General features: G+C 47.5%; 1 protein-coding gene across 1 annotated transcript in view; it reads left to right on the forward strand.

The window, feature by feature from the left end:
- MIS18A (MIS18 kinetochore protein A) overlaps window positions 1-14,878 on the forward strand; it is a 46,048-nt gene extending 31,170 nt beyond the window's left edge. The window contains exons 8-9 of the transcript XR_005793182.1: window positions 9,759-9,843; window positions 14,290-14,878. The gene's annotated coding sequence lies outside the window, so the exon portion shown is untranslated. The remainder of the gene's footprint in view (window positions 1-9,758; window positions 9,844-14,289) is intronic.
- The last annotated feature ends 1,990 nt before the right edge of the window (window positions 14,879-16,868 follow it).

Raw genomic sequence — 16,868 nt, forward strand, 5'->3', positions numbered from 1 at the left:
ATGACCTTGGCCGGCTACCCCATCTTGTGACCTTGGCCGGCTACCCCATCTTGTGACCTCGGCCGGCTACCCCTATCTTGTGACCTCGGCCGGCTACCCCCATCTTGTGACCTCGGCCGGCTACCCCCATCTTGTGACCTCGGCCGGCTACCCTCATCTTGGACCTCGGCCAGCTACCCCCATCTTGTGACCTCGGCCATCTACCCCCATCTTGTGACCTTGGCCGGCTACCACCATCTTGTCACCTTGGCCGGCTACCCCTATCTTGTGACCTTGGCCGGCTACCCCATCTTGTGACCTTGACCAGCTACTTTCTGGTGCTGGGCCTCAGTTTCCTTATCTGTAAGGTGGGGCAGGAACACATAGGGGAGAAACTAACCCACATGAGATAACATACGTAAATATCATGGTTAAGGTCATTTGGGTGGCAGGCAACACAACCCACTTAGGACAAGTTTAACCAAGAAAGGGAGCCAGGCGTTAGGAGGGTGTTGGGGTCTCTCCTGGAATTCGCTGAAAAGGAAAGCCTGGGGCCTCAGGGAAAACGGGGACCCAGGATGTTCTGGGGGTTTCAGCAACCAGAGTCTATTCACCTCAAAGTCTCCCCAGACAAGGTTCTGCTCCAAGTGCTGTGCTCTGTGACTCTCTCAGTCCTCACTCTGACATAAAGAGTCTGTGTGGCTCGGTTAGCAACAGACGGAGGGCAGGTCCCAGTCTAGAAGCATGGGTGGGACGGGAAGTGGATGCCTGTATTAGCCTGCTATAGCTGCCCAGACAAAATACTAAAGACTGGGTGAGTTAAGCAACAGAATTTTATTTTATTTTATTTTTTCACAATTCTGGACGACGCTACAAGTCCAGGATCAAGATGTCAGTGGATTTGTTTCTTTCTGAGGACTCTCTCCTTGGCTTGTGGATGGCCGTATTCTTCCTGTGTCTTCACAGTGTGTGTCTGTGTCTTATAAGGACACCAGTCATATGGGATTAGGGCCCATGATAATGGCTTCATTCTGACTTGATGACCCCTTTAAAGACACTTTGTCCAAACACACTCACGTTCTGAGGTACCGGGGTTAGGACTTCAGAGTGTGAACTTTTTGAGGTATACAGTTCAGCCCACAACAATGCCGTCCAACAAAGAGGCTTGCTGAGGGCTGGGGAGACGTGCCCAAAGTTGGGCATCAGTAATGCCCCTACCCCAGGGATGGGAACATAGTAGGTTCTTTTCAAATGCTGGTCCTCTCCTCTTCTCTGGGTAAAATACTAGGTCTCTGTGATCAAGGGACTCATCCTCCTCCAGGGGACCATGAAATCTCAAGCCATGGGAAGGACACGGACTCGGGACTCAGGGGCTCGGGGTCTGGTCTGGGCTATGCCGCCGCTCACCAAGTGGGCAAGAGATGTCTGCCACCTTTCGAGTCTGTTCCTCAAGTGTAAAATGGGGAGAGTAGATAGCGGTGAGTGGACTCAATGATCCGACGGCTTAATGACTCTGAGCCTTGCAGTGGTTAAGGGCAGGGTGCCAAAGTGCGAGGTAATAATTGGTGTTGGCTGGGGTGACCAAGAAAGCATTTGTGCTTGTGCTCGTGCTTGCTCAGAACAGGGTGTTTCTCATAATCTTCGTTTGGGCTGGAGCCAGCCATCCTCCGTGGCTGACTGACCTTTTTTTGGTCAAAAGGAACTCATCTCTTTTTCTTCCGTGCTCCTCCCTCTCCCCCCGCCCCTCTAAACACCCCCCCCCCCCCAAAACCAAACAAAGAAACTCTGCCCTTTGGAGCCAAAGCAGCCTGTTTTTGGGGGGAAGTCTCAGAGAAAGTCACTTTCTGCGTGTTCCCCTCAGTCATCACCCTGTCTGCCAGGCTCCGGCTGTGGTCAGCACTGCTGAGATGTCTTTGCACAGCTCCCTATGCGGCCCTGGAAACTCTGAAGGCCGGTTACTGAGAGAGAAGTCTCTGGAAAGGGTCTGCCAGGACTCTGGCGATGGAGTCAGACAGAGATAACCACTAGAAGGTTTCCTCATCTCTGTGCTCTGGAATGTTCCCCCAGGGAGCCCGCCCTCGGTTTACTGTTTCCTTGGATGACTGCCGGGGCTTTTACTTTACACAGAACCCCTTGCTGGAGTTTGAGGGGCTCAAGGAAGCACACCCTCCCCTCTTTGCCCGAATCCAGAAATAACTGAGCAGAAGAAAAAAAGGGGCACAGTGATGAGTTCCCTCACAGAAACCACCGAATCATACCCCCTCCTGTACGACTGAGGAAGGACACACTAAATGCCCTGTGTCCCAGATCTCAATCTGGATCCAGCCGGATCCGAAGGATGAGGGAGGGAGCCAGGGGCTAAGTGATGACCAGGTGACTTTCCAACAAATGATAGAGTCACTGACCTTCTTTCCAGAGGCTGGAGCCTTATGCGAAGGGTCTTGCCTCATGAAGGGAAATGGCAGGAATGGGGAACCCGAAAAAAAAGCGTTTCCACCCTGCTGCTGTCCCCAAGACCACCCAGCCCAGACATTCAGGATGAGAACTCTTTACGGACGCTTGATGTGACAGAGGGGGAGGTCACGGAGCAGGACGACAGCCGCTTAACACTGCATGTCAGCCCTTAGCCCTCTCGCTCTTTGGGTGTCCTTCGGGGAGCCCGCCACCAAGATTTCTTCCCTGCCTTCCTCCTGCCTGAGCTATAGCTTCTCTTGCATTGCAAGATCCTGCGCTCTTAGAAGAGACTTCTTGCACAAAGTTCCTCTGGTTAGGCAGAGACAGAATTTTAGCCGCCGCCCCCCCCCCCCCCCCCCCACTCCGCTGGACGTCCAAGGAGCATGAAAGCGCCCCGTGATCGTCTGTCTCCTTTGGATTTCACCCTTCAGCATCTCGGAAGAGCTTGCAGACTCCACCATTTCTCTGTCCTTTGTGCAGGTGGCAGGGAACAACTTGGATAGTGACTTTCCCCGCTGTGATGAATGAGGCCGCCTCCCATCAGAAGGCAGAAGTGCCTACCGCTAGTGTGGGTGTTGGCTAGAATCCTTTTCATCTACGGGGAGACCTCACCATAGCGTGCGAAGCGGTCTCCTCAGCACTTAACGGGGTAATGAGATCAATGGAGTGAGCCTTCACGCTAGGTCGATGACCAATTAACCAGTGACGGTTTCATTTTTGAGAATGGTGTGAATTACAGAGCTGGTGTGATTCTTTTTCCAGATCAAACCCAGATGTCAACTCTCCTTATTCGATAGCCCATTTTTTCCCCCACTAACTTAAATGGCTTCCTAAATTATTTACTAAAAATCTACACTGATCTGGACCCTGTAGGTTTCAGGCTCTATGTCAATTGATTATTGGTCTGCTGCTGCGTCACTGACACGCTTTGAAAATTACGATAACCTTAGGGTATATTTTGGTATCCTGGAGCCAATCCTTCCACCGTCGTGCCTTTTCCAAAATTTCTTGGCTTCCCCTATGGGTTTTCACCTCTGCTCGATATTTTAAAAGGATCAGTTTTATTGAGGCATCGCTTACATACAACAAAATTAGTGGGAAATAAAGTTATTGTACAATTCGATGGGGTGTGAAAAATGGATAGTCATGTGACCTCCTTTACAGTTATGATATCGGACAGTGTATCACCCCAAAACTTCCCTTGTGCCCTTTTGCAACCTGTCACCTCCTCACCTCTGGGCCCTGGCCTGCAGTTCTGTCTTGTGTCATGGTGGGTTTTTGTTTTTTGGTTTTTTTTTCTGGAATTTTATACTAAGGGAATCCTACAGGATGTAGTCTTTAGAGTCTGGCTTTTTTCACTGAGCGTGATGTTTTTGGGGTCATCCACGGTCAGTACAGGAAGCAGTAGATTTTTTCCTCTTTGTTGCTGCTGATGACCCAATGTGTGACTCTACTGACGCTTTGTTTCCCATTCACCCAGCAGAGGGACCTTTGGGCTGTCTGCCACTTCTGGCTATCATGAGTAAAAACTTCGAATTAACATCTGCATACAAATCTGTGAGCTGCGCTCACCCTTCTTTAGGGTAAATACCTGAGAGCGGCATTGCTGTGGTCACGTGCGAAGTTCATGTTTCCCTTTATAAGAACTGTTTATGTGTTCTGCTTTCTTTACATGCTCACCAGCACCCGCTCTTATTAGATTTTTAATTTTAGCTACTTTAATAGGTGTGCCTTGTGGGCGTTTTTATTTGCTTTTGCCTAAGGACTAATGGTGAACACCTGTTCATGTGTTTATCTGTCACCTGTAATTCTTTTTGGGAAAGTGTCTGTTTAAGCTTTTTGATTTTTTTTTTTTAAGTGGGGTTGTTTCTTTCCTTAATGGCTTTTAGCAGTTCTCAGTATATTTTAAATACAAGTCCCCTTGGTCAGCTGTGTGATTTTCAAATATGCAGCCTGCCTTTTCATTCTCTTAACTGCTTTCCCAGACCAAAGCTTTTTAATTTTGATGAAGCCCAATTTAACAATTTTATCTTCTTTGGTGTCCTAAGAACTCTTCGCTAAACCGCAGATGCCAAAGGTTTTCTTCTTAGAAGTTTAAAGTTTTACATGTTTCATTTAGGGCTATCATCTACTTGAATTTCTTTCTTTTTTTTTTTTTTAGAGAAAGCGTGAGGTTTGTGTTCACGTTATGAATGATCTTTCTCTTTCTTTTTTTTTTTTTTCCATTGGCCTATGGACATCCAGTTTCTCCAGTGATATGTGTTCAAAAAGCTCATCCTTCCCTTGAATTGCTTTTGCACCTTTGTAAAAAATCACTCGGTCTTATTTGTGTGGGTCTCTTTCTAGATCTTGTTTTGTTGCACGATTACCACACTGTCTTGGTGAGACAGATTAACAAAGAGTTCACTCATTTTTCAGGACGTAGCTCACACGTCTATAGGAAGAATTATCTTAAAAAAATTTTTTTAATGTTTATTTGAGAGAGAGAGAGAGAGAGAGAGAGAGACAGAGTGTGACTGGGGGAGGGGCAGAGAGAGAGGGAGACACAGAATCGGAAGCAGGCTCCAGGATCTGAGATGTCAGCACAGAGCCCCATGCAGGGCTCGAACTCACAGACCATGAGATCATGACCTGAGCTGAAATTGGACGCTTAACCGACTGAGCCCCCGGGGCGCCTCAGAAGAATTCTCTTGCAACATTCCTGGGTAGTACCGTCCTCTCCACATTTGCCTCTTCGCCGGCCTGGTCCCTCTGCCTTAGCCCCACAGCCCTGTGAGTTTCTTGAAGGCAGGGACAGTGGCTTTCCTGATATGAGCCCAGTACAGGGCCTGTCACACAGCAGTGCTCTATGACACTTGCTCAATAAAATGACTAACGGTGGATTAGCGGAGTGGTGTCTGTGTTCAAGAAGACAGACAGGAGGTCACCTGCAGAGGGAGGCTTCTGCCAAATAACTGTCACAAGTGAGGAACAGACAGAGGCATTTTGCTGGGCTGCAGTCGTGAGAAATATCTTTGTTTTTGTTTCGGTGTAGCCTAATTCAGGTAAAGAAATATATTTATGGCCTATGTTGTTTTTTTTTTTTTTTTTCAATCCAAATGAAACAGTTCTATTCGATCCCGGGGAGGGGGAATGATATATCTTTCATATCTAAGATTACCTATTTTATTCAATAAAAGAACGTGAACAAGGAGACCAGGACAACTTTGCCTCTTCTCAAATGTCCCCATCCAGGTGTGTCTGAGGAGTGTCAGTCCACAGAAGCCTTATCGTCCTTCGTCCCGGTGTGGACTGGGGCTCATAGTGGGAAACTCGGCAGTGTCAGTCTGTTTCTTGCTGCCGTAAAGAGTTTTTCTAGGAAGGAATTGATTGTCAAGAGATCAACAAAGCAAGACTGCTTTCAGCCTTCGGTGAAACACGGGAAGAGCTTGGTTAGGCGGTTTGCCTACCCGTATTCTTTATAATGAAATTCTGTCTCTGAGCTACTGAGGGTTGACATGGGTGTCGGGTGGGGGAGGGTCAGAAACTCAGCCTGAGACAGAAACCCCTGTCACTGCTCCGAGGCTCAGCTCTTCACATCTCTGCTACCGTCTGCTCCACGTTTCCCTCAAAATGGAAAATCCTCAGGGCGCCTGGGTGGCTCGGTCGGTTAAGCGTCTGACTTCAGCTCAAGTCATGATCTCATGGTTCATGGGTTCGAGCCCCGCGTCGGGCTCTGCGCTGACAGCTCAGAGCCTGGAACCTGCTTCGGATTCTGTGTCTCCCTCTCTCTCTGCCCCTCCCCCACTCACGCTTTCTCTCTCTCTCAAAAATAAATAAACATAAAAAGAAAAAAAAAAGGGAACCTTCAGGATCTAAGGCATCTTCCTAGTGCACTGCCTTCACTGATGGGAAACTGTTAGTGAGTGGTCATTTTTTAATTTAAAAGTATTTAAATGTTTGTTTTTGAGAGAGAGAGAAGGAGGGGGAGGGGCAGAAAGAGAGGGAGACAGAGGATCTGAGGCGGGCTCTGTGTTGACAGGGCAGAGCCCCACACGGGTCTCAGACTCACGAACCATGAGATCATGGCCTGAGCCGAAGTTGGCTGCTTAAGCAAATGAACCACCCAGGCGCCCCGTGAGTGATCGAGTGATCATTTTTAAGTCACCACTGCGGTGTCCCATCTACGGGAACTTGTCCTTTTCCATTCATGAGTGTTTCTGACTGTCAATTAAACACTTGGCTTCTTCAAATAAAGCAGCTCTCTCCTGGAATGTTGCTGGATTTCAATCGTGTTTTCTTTGGTTGGTGAAGAATTTGAAGTTCTCCTTTCATAATAACCGCACCCAATGATTTCCTTAAACCCAAAGGTGAACAGTTAGTTATATGTTTAATTTTCAGAGCCATGAGATTGTACATGAAGGTTATGAACAGGTAATATCATCATTCTGACTTTGAAACAAAACAACAACAACCATCAATATAAAATCACTATGGCCCCTCCAAAAGCACTGAAAGCGAAATACAACCTTGACATTTAAATGTGACTTTGAGGGGTAGGACCACACTTTAGCAGCTTGAGCAACCTCATTTTTCGCTCCTTTCTTTAAAGAGGAATTTCTAAAATATTTAACCAGCATCTGTCAAGTCTCCAGAAGTGAGCCATGAATGAAACTTCCCATGTTCTGGGACTGCAGTGGCTGCTAGGAAAATAAAGCACAAGTCAATGAATCCAGGGAGAAGGCGTATGAATGGACTCGGCAGTAATGTTTCACTGGGAAGTGACTGCTGGAGACATTTTCTTGAGCACATAGAGAAAACAGCCACTTGGGTGGCTCAGTCGGTTCCTCATCTGACTTCGGCTCAGGTTGTGATCTCGTGATCCATGGATTCCAGCCTCGCATCCAGCTGTGTGCTGACAGCTCGGAGCCTGGAGCCTGCTTCAGATTCTGTGTCTCCCTCTCTCTCTGCCCCTCTCCTGCTCACGCTCGTGTGCACACGCTCTCTCTCAAAAGAAATAAAAAGCATTTTAAAAAATCTTAAAAAAAAAAAAAAAAGAAAACCCAAACGAACCGAACGCTCAAAGACGGCAATGAAACGGTGACGTTAATAACAAATAATAATAATAAATGTAATAATAAACCTCGGGGGCATTGACACTTGTGGCCGCCTCTAAGCCCCCATGGAGAGAGATGGGTGTGCCCCTGTAGAAAGCGGAAAGGGAGCCAACTTGTACGCACACATACCCAAGCCTTAATCCTGACGACAGTGTCATGGGCTGTTATTATCCCCATCTTACAGATGCAGAAACTGAGTCCGGCTCTATCCCTTGATTTTGCCCAGCGCCACATAAGTCCTGCTTGTCTCCAGAACCTCCCAGCGTGCTGACACTGATGTTACCGAGTATCTGGGGGGCGGGGGGCCCCCCCGGCGCCGCCAGACACGGGCCTATTGTTCCTACACGATTCCCAGCAATTAAGATTCACTTCCAACATCAAACGTCCCTGTTTCTTTAGTTAGACCTGCCTTCGTTTCCGCAGAATCAAACAGAGGCAGAAGCCTGTGGTTCGGGAAATGTGACTGGGAACAGCCCAGGAACCCCTTCCATTCAAACTGCACTGTATTTTCCCTTCAAGCTACTAAAGGTTTCCTTAGGAAGATGCCCCCGGCGTGTAATTAATGTGCCAACCCCGTGGCCCTTTTCCTCCAGGGAGGGCCAGACAGAGTTTGAGCTTTCTTTGTTTGAGAAGCTGCAAACACCAAACCGGAGGGTGGCACTCAGCTGAGGCTTCCTCCCATTCTGGTTTTTTTTTTTTTTTTTTTTTTTTCTCGTGGCTTCTCTGCAGCCAGCTATTATGAAAGCACCACCCCCCCCAACCCCCACCCCGCAGCCTACAGTTGCTCAAGGATCTCATCTCCTTTCTGCGGCTGCTCCCACCTGCCTGCCTGTGATCCCCCCTTCACGGGGACCTTTTCCTGGTGAGAGTTTTACAAAGAACAGAGAGGCCAGCTCAAGGCCACCTGTGGGGAGCGAGCTCCTTCACCCTCTTCAGCCTTCTTGCCGACCTTTGGGGCAACAATGACAGGAGGCAGGTTGGAAGGTAGTGTCCGGAAACTGCAAATCGCGTAGATGGTTTCAACTTTAAGTTCAGGTAAAATATCCGTTCCCCTGTCCCCGGCTCCTGTCTCCCCAGCAGAAAACGAATCCCTGGTAACTATACTACTTGACCACTGTGCTGGGAATTAACTTCCCACGGTCACCCTCAGCACAAATGTAGGGAAGAGACACCTGGAGCTGAAATGAAGCCCAACTTTAAAAAAAGTCCCTCCCCTGTGCCGTCATTAAAGGGTTACGTTTGTATGTTAAGAAGAAAATTAAAATTATTCATAACCCCATTGCACAGGTAGAAACACTATCAACATGGTGCTAAGGTTTCTCTTCAGTGCACATATAGGATCGTTAAAAAATTTTTTAAAAATGTTTATTTATTTTTGAGACAGAGAGAGAGAGACAGAGTGCACAGAGGAGGGGCAGAGAGAGAGAGAGAGAGGGAGACACAGAATCCGAAGCAGGCTCCAGACTCTGAGCCATCAGCACAGAGCTCAATGTGGGGCTTGAACTCACGAGCCATGAAATCATGACCTGGGCTAAAGTCAGATGCTTACCCAACTGAGCCACCCAGGCACCCCTGTTTTTTGTTTGTTTGTTTGCTTGTTCATTTGTTTTTTACACAACTAAAATTATAAAGTTGATATTTTGTCAACAGGAGGGGTCTGTGTCTCTTTCGTAGAGCTAAGGTTTTGTTTTTTTTTTTTTTCCAGGAAATGGACCCTCGTGGTGTAAGGTTGGAATGATCATTTAAACATTTTCAGAGAAAGCAAACTGCACCTTGAAATGGGAGACTCCTGATGTCCTTCTTTGTCTACCTATAGCCCCCCAAACTCATCCCTCCCTTTTCTCCACAGCAGGAACTTCTACTGAGTCAGTAGAAGTAGTTAGAAGCCATTAAGTAGTAGAAGTCATTAAGATTCAGGGAGGACTCGGACCCATGGATATCTGAGGAAGGGAGAGATAACACAGGCCAGAGAACAAGGGCGCAGTGGTGATGGTATTGGGGTTGATTGAGGAAGGGGCAAGACTAACAGAGGAAAGGTGTTATGAGAAAAAGCCAATATGGCGGAGATGGGGTTTCATCCATGTCTGTACACATTCAGGCTTGCTTGAATGGGAAGGGAAGGTCATGGGGCAAGGTATGATTAAAGAAGGTGGGAGTAGCATAGATGACTCCCAGCCTGAAGTAAAGAACTGGTGCAGAACTCTCCACCTTCTTCTTCCTCTGCTGCAGGGACCAAGGAGGCCTCACATATAAATGGCGCACCTGGATCCCTAACAGACTTCAGGGAATTTTGGAATAAGCATCTGAAACAAAGGTGAGTTGCATTAAGCTATTGAGATTTGGGGCATGTTTGTCACAGCAGCACAACCTATCCTGTCCTGACTATCTCGCCATGCAGGTTCCCACGATGGAGGCCCACAGTGACAGAACTTTGCTTTCCTGGTCTTGCTCGTGGCTTGGCGTGGGCAAAGTGCCTGTGTGGCACAGGTGGGGATCTACTGTGGGGCTTCAGAAAAGTGGCTTTCCCACCTTAGGAGAGGAGACAAGGGAGGCGACACTATCTTTCTCCCCACTTCTTTTGCCAGATGCTGTCATAAGTGATATGGTGCTTGGGGGTGTGGCAGCCTCCTTGGGACCATGAGGGGGAGATCTCACTGACATTCTGAGGATGGCAGAGCAGAAAGACGGCAGGCATCTGGGGGTCCTCGGTGATCCCACAGAGCCAGTGAACCATCCTGAAACTTCTCTCCCTCTCTGCTTTTGATGGAACTAGTTAGGAGCACCCATTTCATTTTAACCACTTTTAGTTGGTTCTTCCCTTACTTGCAGTCCCAATGTCCTAGGCACCCATTTAATGGTCAGTAGTACATCAACATTAAAATCATTGATATCATTTCCCCTAAATTATTGGGAATGTAATTTTATAGCTTTGCCATTTGTGAAAAGCTGAACGCAGAAAACATATTTAGAGGTAGGCCTTGTTCTCCAAAGATTCTTGTTTTATACAAGGATCCATCCTGTAGAGTTGTTTCCAGTAGCAGTAACCTGCATGGAGTTGAGTGATGAATTATAAAGTGAAAGCATTAGGCGACATCTGTAAATTGATTACCACCCCTAATGCCAATCATGTCATTGGGCTTAGCCCATAGTAAGTGTTCGATACAAGGCAGCCCTTGGTACTATTATGCTTATGCCGACGGGCTGTACTTTTCGAACAAAGATTCCACCGCAGATCCGCTGGCAGGAAGGCACGGAGGCTGAATCTGTCTGGCTAGGCTGGGCTACACTGCCATAATACACCAGCCACACGGCAATCCCACCGGCTCGCGGCAACGTCAAGATTTATTTCTCCCTCACGCTACAAGCCCATCTCGGGGAAGCTGGGGCTCTGCTCACATCATTGGCAGCCTCTGTCTAGAACATCGCCGTCTCACGGCAGAGGGAAGAGAGACACCATGAGCCAGGTGCTGGCCGTTAAAGCTTCTGCCCGAAAGCGACACACATCACTGCTGCCCGCATTTCACTGGCCAAAGCAACTTGATGGTGGGGGGAGGGTCACCATGAGAGAAGAGCAGAATTTGGTGACCAGAGGCACTGACTTGGAGAATTTGACTCCATCAACCAGCCTACTTTCCCTGAGATGATACCATTCTTCTCCGGTCCTTGCCTGTGCTCCTGCCATTGAACTGGCTGTCCCCTAACATCCATTGTCTTTTCTCCCACAGTAACAGAATGCTCAGTTTCTAGCTGGACTCCCAGATTAAACCCTTCCTTCCACAGGCTCCCCTGGAGGTAGCTGTGGCTGTGTGTCAAACTCTTGGGTCAACGGAACGCAAGCCACCATGATCCGTGATCCGGATCATTCTCTCAAAAGGAAGGGATAGATCCCCTCTCCGCCACCCTTTGCCACTTCCAGGTGTCTAAAATTTAGAACTGTGTTGGGCCATCGGTGGACAAGAGTGACACCCTAGGGATGACAAATTGGCAAAGTACTAGGAGTTTGTACCTCCTCAAAATCTGTGCTGTTGAGCCACCCTTCCAGCCTGGCCTTTTACATGAGAGATAAATAGATTTTGATTTATTTTTTGCCACTGTTATTTTGGGTTTGTATTTTAGCAGTCTTCCATTTCCTACCCAATACATTCCATTTTTGTAAAACTCAGCTGGCATTAAACAATAGCAGGGGGAAAAAAGCAAGGTTATATTTAGTAACAAAGATGCCCAACTGTGATAGTTCCCCGATGCCACTTGTAAGGATGCTCTTAAGACAGCATCCTGCTCCTTAACGAGAACACTCAGCCAAAGAGTGAGAAAGGCCTTCCACTATTAGACATGACAGCTTCTTGGAGCAAAGACAGTACCTCTTTAACTTCACCTTTTCCCACTTTGTCTTGCAGACATCCTTCCTATAGAAAAACTTGTCCTGAATGGTGGACTGAAGAAGAAATACAGGTGGACAGGTCTCCAAACCCTGTGTCTCCACCAAGAAGTCACAGGCTGTTTACTCTATAGGCTGTAGGCTCTCCTCTGTCTTTGCAGAGGTCAGCGGTTAAACTGACAGTTCATCTAGGCTTCTGGCTTCTTTGTCGATGTTCCATTTTGTGCTGGTATATTCTTGGTTAGTATTCTTCCAATAGAGATGCCAAATAGGTCTCACCTCCTGTGTCAACTCTTGATAGTGGCAGCATGGCCACCATGTTGAGAATTCTGCCTCATATGTCTCAGGTGGGTTCCCTGAAGCAGACCCTGAGACAGGGATTCAGATGCTCTGGGCTTACTGAGGGAGGACTTTCTGGAGAAAGCGATCAACGGAAGCCAGAGAGGGTAGGGAAGTAGCTACAGGAAGATATGGTCTCAGCTGCAGCCCGACTTCAGTCTGATCCCCTGGGGGCCCCGGAGCACGTATCACACCTCAGAGTCGGTCCCACCTTGAGACAAGAGCGCTAGACTTTTGTAGCCCCTTATTTGTCAGTTGGTGGCTGTAGGCTATCTTGGGTGAGGCGCCTCCCATTTAGTTGAGGGCAATTCTCTGCAGATGAGGACAGCTGGGCACCTGTCGCAGCTGACATTCGTAGCAGCTGGGAGACGGGCAAGTGTAAATGCTGATAAAGAGGATCCGGGCGGGACACCCCCAGCATCTGTCACTCCGCATTCAAGCTCGGGGGATGAGTGCCGTGATCAATTAGCGATGTCTGCCACGGGCACGGGCACCATCTCTGTAGAGAAGTGCGTAGAGATCTGGTGTGATGAGGGGAGGAAGCGCTGAAATAGGTGCTGTTCCATGTCCCATTGCTAAAAATGTTCAGCTAGGAAGGGCGTGGAAGGTGATTTGTGTTACGGCCCAACCGTTGCCTTATAAACTGACAGCTGGCACCCTTCTTTCCTGAGGACTCAGAAGCAGGAACTGAGGGCAAGACCCTCTGATTGCAGGCAACAGAATCAGTCCATCCCGGGTAACTTCAGCACATGAGGACTGTGGGAAGGAAACTGGAAGAACTTACGGAATCAGAGGGAGCTTCTACGGCTGTCCAGGAATACAGACGGCTTCCTGGGGTGGTGCCATAATGCTCAGCTCCAACCACTTGTGGCCTCTGCGTTTCTGTCTCTCTGCCTTTTTAATCAACTTTTGATTTTAGAGGATTTTCGGATTTGCTAAAAAGCCGTGAGACTATTAGAAAGGGTCCCCATCTCGAATTTCCTTATTGTCGACACTATTATAGTGCATTTGTCACAAGTAAGGAACCGATGTTGACACCTTACTGCTAACGAAACTCCATAGTTTATTCAAATGTCCTTATTTTTTACCTAACCTAATTTTTTAAACTAATGACACTTTTCTGTCCCAGGATCCTACCCAGGGCCCTGCATTACATTCAGTAATGTGATTTTCAGACTCTCCTTGTTTTTTTTTTTAATTTTTTTTCAACGTTTATTTATTTTTGGGACAGAGAGAGACAGAGCATGAACGGGGGAGGGGCAGAGAGAGAGGGAGACACAGAATCGGAAACAGGCTCCGGGCTCTGAGCCATCAGCCCAGAGCCCGACGCGGGGCTCGAACTCACGGACCGCGAGACCGTGACCTGGTTGAAGTCGGACGCTTAACCGACTGCGCCACCCAGGCGCCCCTGACTCTCCTTGTTTTTGATGACTCATCAAAGTCATCAGTTTTGAGGGATACTGGTCAAGGATTCTGTAGAACATCTTCCACTTTGTGTTTGGCCCAGTTTGAGTCCAGCGTCTCCCTCCTTGGATCAAGTGGCCATAGCTAGGGGCAAGGCGGAACAACAGCCCATGGGGGTGCGGTGCAGGTGAGGTAGAGGGGGGATCTTCGTGAGTCCCAGCCACCCAAGCTTTTGCCTCCAACCTGGTGATCTAGTTAGGGTCCCGTCCCTGCAAAATCAGATGACCTGAATTACAACTCCCAGCAAGACAATTGCATGTGCCCAAAATAGTAAAAAAAGAAGCAGCACAGAACCGATGGCCAAGGTCAAGCAATTATAGAGAAGAAACGTGAGTGATTCTGACCAGAACCAAATATGTGGCTGTTGCCCACTTTATCCTCTGTGCCTAAGCTTAAAAAAAGCCAGTATGCCTGCAATTCCTTCCCTGCTTCCAGTCATTTCGATTACAGTGTCACTGCACATAGCAATCTTTTCCCGTAAACAAAATAGCAAACCTCCACATGGTAGTTTCCTCCCGATTCCAAGATATAATTAATTTGTTATTTCTTTTGTTTCTCTCCCCCACCTCCACCCTGCAGATTACAGAACAATTGATGTGCAAGACCCTTGGTTAGAACAACTGAAGAAAATTCGGAAAAGCGATTATCTCTAAATAGGTCATTTGCACAGCAAAGAAGCGTACTGCTCACTGAACTGAGCTGAACTCATTGAATTCATTGACTCTTGCCTTTATTTCGAGAAACAAAGAATTTATCCAGGAAAGCAATTAAACTCTGGCCTATTTAAAGAAACCTGTTGCTCTTTTGTAAACCGGACTAGAATTTCTTTGCATAGGATGTAAATGTTAAGGGAGCTTGGACAATTGCCTCTTTGTGGCTACGTCACGTTGTCACGTAGAAACAGTCACTTACTGTGACTACTGTGTACATCAGAGCTGGACAAGAAGGATAAAACAATGATTTCTAAGTTCCTGATGATTCTTCTCATCTCTAATAGCCTGCAGAGAGAGAGAGGGAGGGAAGGGAAATTTTGAGGTCACTGTCTTTGTGCTTGGCTTCTGTCACTTAGTGTAAGGTTCTCAAGGTTGATCCCTGTGATAGCTGGATATAGAGTGTGTCCGAACTTCATTCCTTGTATTGCCAAGTAATCTCTCCTACTATTCATACACTACCTTGTATTTATCCTTTTATCGACCGATGGGCATTTGGGTTGGTTTTTTGGTTTTTGTTTTTGCCATTATGAGTGGGCTGCTAGGAACATTTGTGTACATGTTTTTATGTTTGTTTTTTTTTAAATTTTATTCCATTTTTAAAAATTTTATTTATTTCCTTTGAGAGAGACAGAGACAGCGCAGGCAGGGGAGGGGCAGAGAGAGGAAGAGAGAGAATCCCAAGCAGGCTCCATGCTGCCAGCGCAGAGCCAGACTCAGGGCTCGAACTCACAAAACTGCAAGATCACGACCCGAGCAGAAACCAAGAGTCGGACGCTTAACCGATTGAGCCACGCAGGCGCCCCTTTTCACGTGTTTTTAAGTGAACTTGATGTTTATTTCCCTTGAATATATACCTGAGAGTTGAATTGCTAGGTCATAGGTCACACTGGATCTTTTAAATTTTTTTTTTTCAACGTTTATTTATTTTTGGGACAGAGAGAGACAGAGCATGAACAGGGGAGGGGCAGAGAGACAGGGAGACACAGAATCGGAAACAGGCTCCAGGCTCTGAGCCATCAGCCCAGAGCCTGACACGGGGCTCGAACTCACGGACCGCGAGATGGTGACCTGGCTGAAGTCGGATGCTTAACCGACTGTGCCACCCAGGCGCCCCTGGATCTTTTAAATAATATAATATGGCAACTCCGGAAATCAGATTCTTGCCCCTCTCCAGGGTTTATTGTGTTGTTATCGTTTTAGTGGCTTTTCTGGATTAATCCTGTAAAGTCTGTACTCTTTGTCATGGATGGCCACAAAGTGTCTGCTCACCTAGGTTAGTGATAGGCTAATGATTGAACAGAGGTTCCTTCACTGTCTGGAACCAGTGAGTCTCCCAAACTTTGACAGGTAGTTTACAACATTGCCTTAGCCTTCACTTCCTGGTTGCACAGAGCCTCAAGGTCAGTCAGAGGTGAGAGCTTAAGGCCTTCTCAGTCTTTCCTGAGCGTGACACAACACAGGGCATGCCTACGATCCTACGCATGTGTGTGGCTTTCTAGAATCCCGGGAATGTGCCCGAGCTTTTCAAAACCCCCTGTGAATAACTCATTTCCTAGCTTCTCGGTTGGCCCGTTGTTTAGGGCACTGTTAGTCTACCTTATTCCATCATTTTTGCTCACATCCTCCCCAACCCCAGGGCATTTTTATGGTGATGACACCACAGAGTCTTAGAACTTCATCTTCAAATGTTAGAGTTTTCATCATGGTCTAAATTTTGGTATTGTATCTTGCTGTCTTCTTGTTTACATGGAGCTACAAATGATGGGACAACCTACCATCAAAACAACTTCTACTAAACTGCATCTCTCAGCTCTTGGTTCAGATATCAGATCACTCTAATTATGGGACAAAATCATCACATGCCAAAGAAACAGGGGAGTGAATGGCTACTCCAAAGAAGCTGGGAGACTCTTCTAGATCTTCTATAGGACAAAGGCATGAGTAACAAGGCAAAGAAGAAAGACAGCAGTTAATTTTGTGTCCCAACAAAAAAGCTCTGAATTAGGGGCGCCTGGGTGGCTCAGTTGGTTAACCATATGACTTGGGCTCAGGTCATGATCTCACGTGGGTTTGAGCCCCTCATCGGGCTCTGTGCTGACAGCTCAGAGCCTGGAGCCTGCTTCGGATTCTATGTCTCTCTCTCTCTCTCTGCCCCTCCCCTGCTCACACTGTCTCTGTCTCTCTCAAAAATAAATACACATTAAAAAAAAACAACTCTCGGGGCGCCTGGGTGGCGCAGTCGGTTAAGCGTCCGACTTCAGCCAGGTCACGATCTCGCGGTCCGTGAGTTCGAGCCCCGCGTCAGGCTCTGGGCTGATGGCTCGGAGCCTGGAGCCTGTTTCCCATTCTGTGTCTCCCTCTCTCTCTGCCCCTCCCCCGTTCATGCTCTGTCTCTCTCTGTCCCAAAAATAAATAAACGTTGAAAAAAAAAATTAAAAAAAAAAA

Source organism: Herpailurus yagouaroundi, unplaced genomic scaffold, assembly GCF_014898765.1.
Source record: "Herpailurus yagouaroundi ecotype Mexico unplaced genomic scaffold, PumYag 162, whole genome shotgun sequence".
Classification (NCBI taxonomy): Eukaryota; Metazoa; Chordata; class Mammalia; order Carnivora; family Felidae; genus Herpailurus; species Herpailurus yagouaroundi.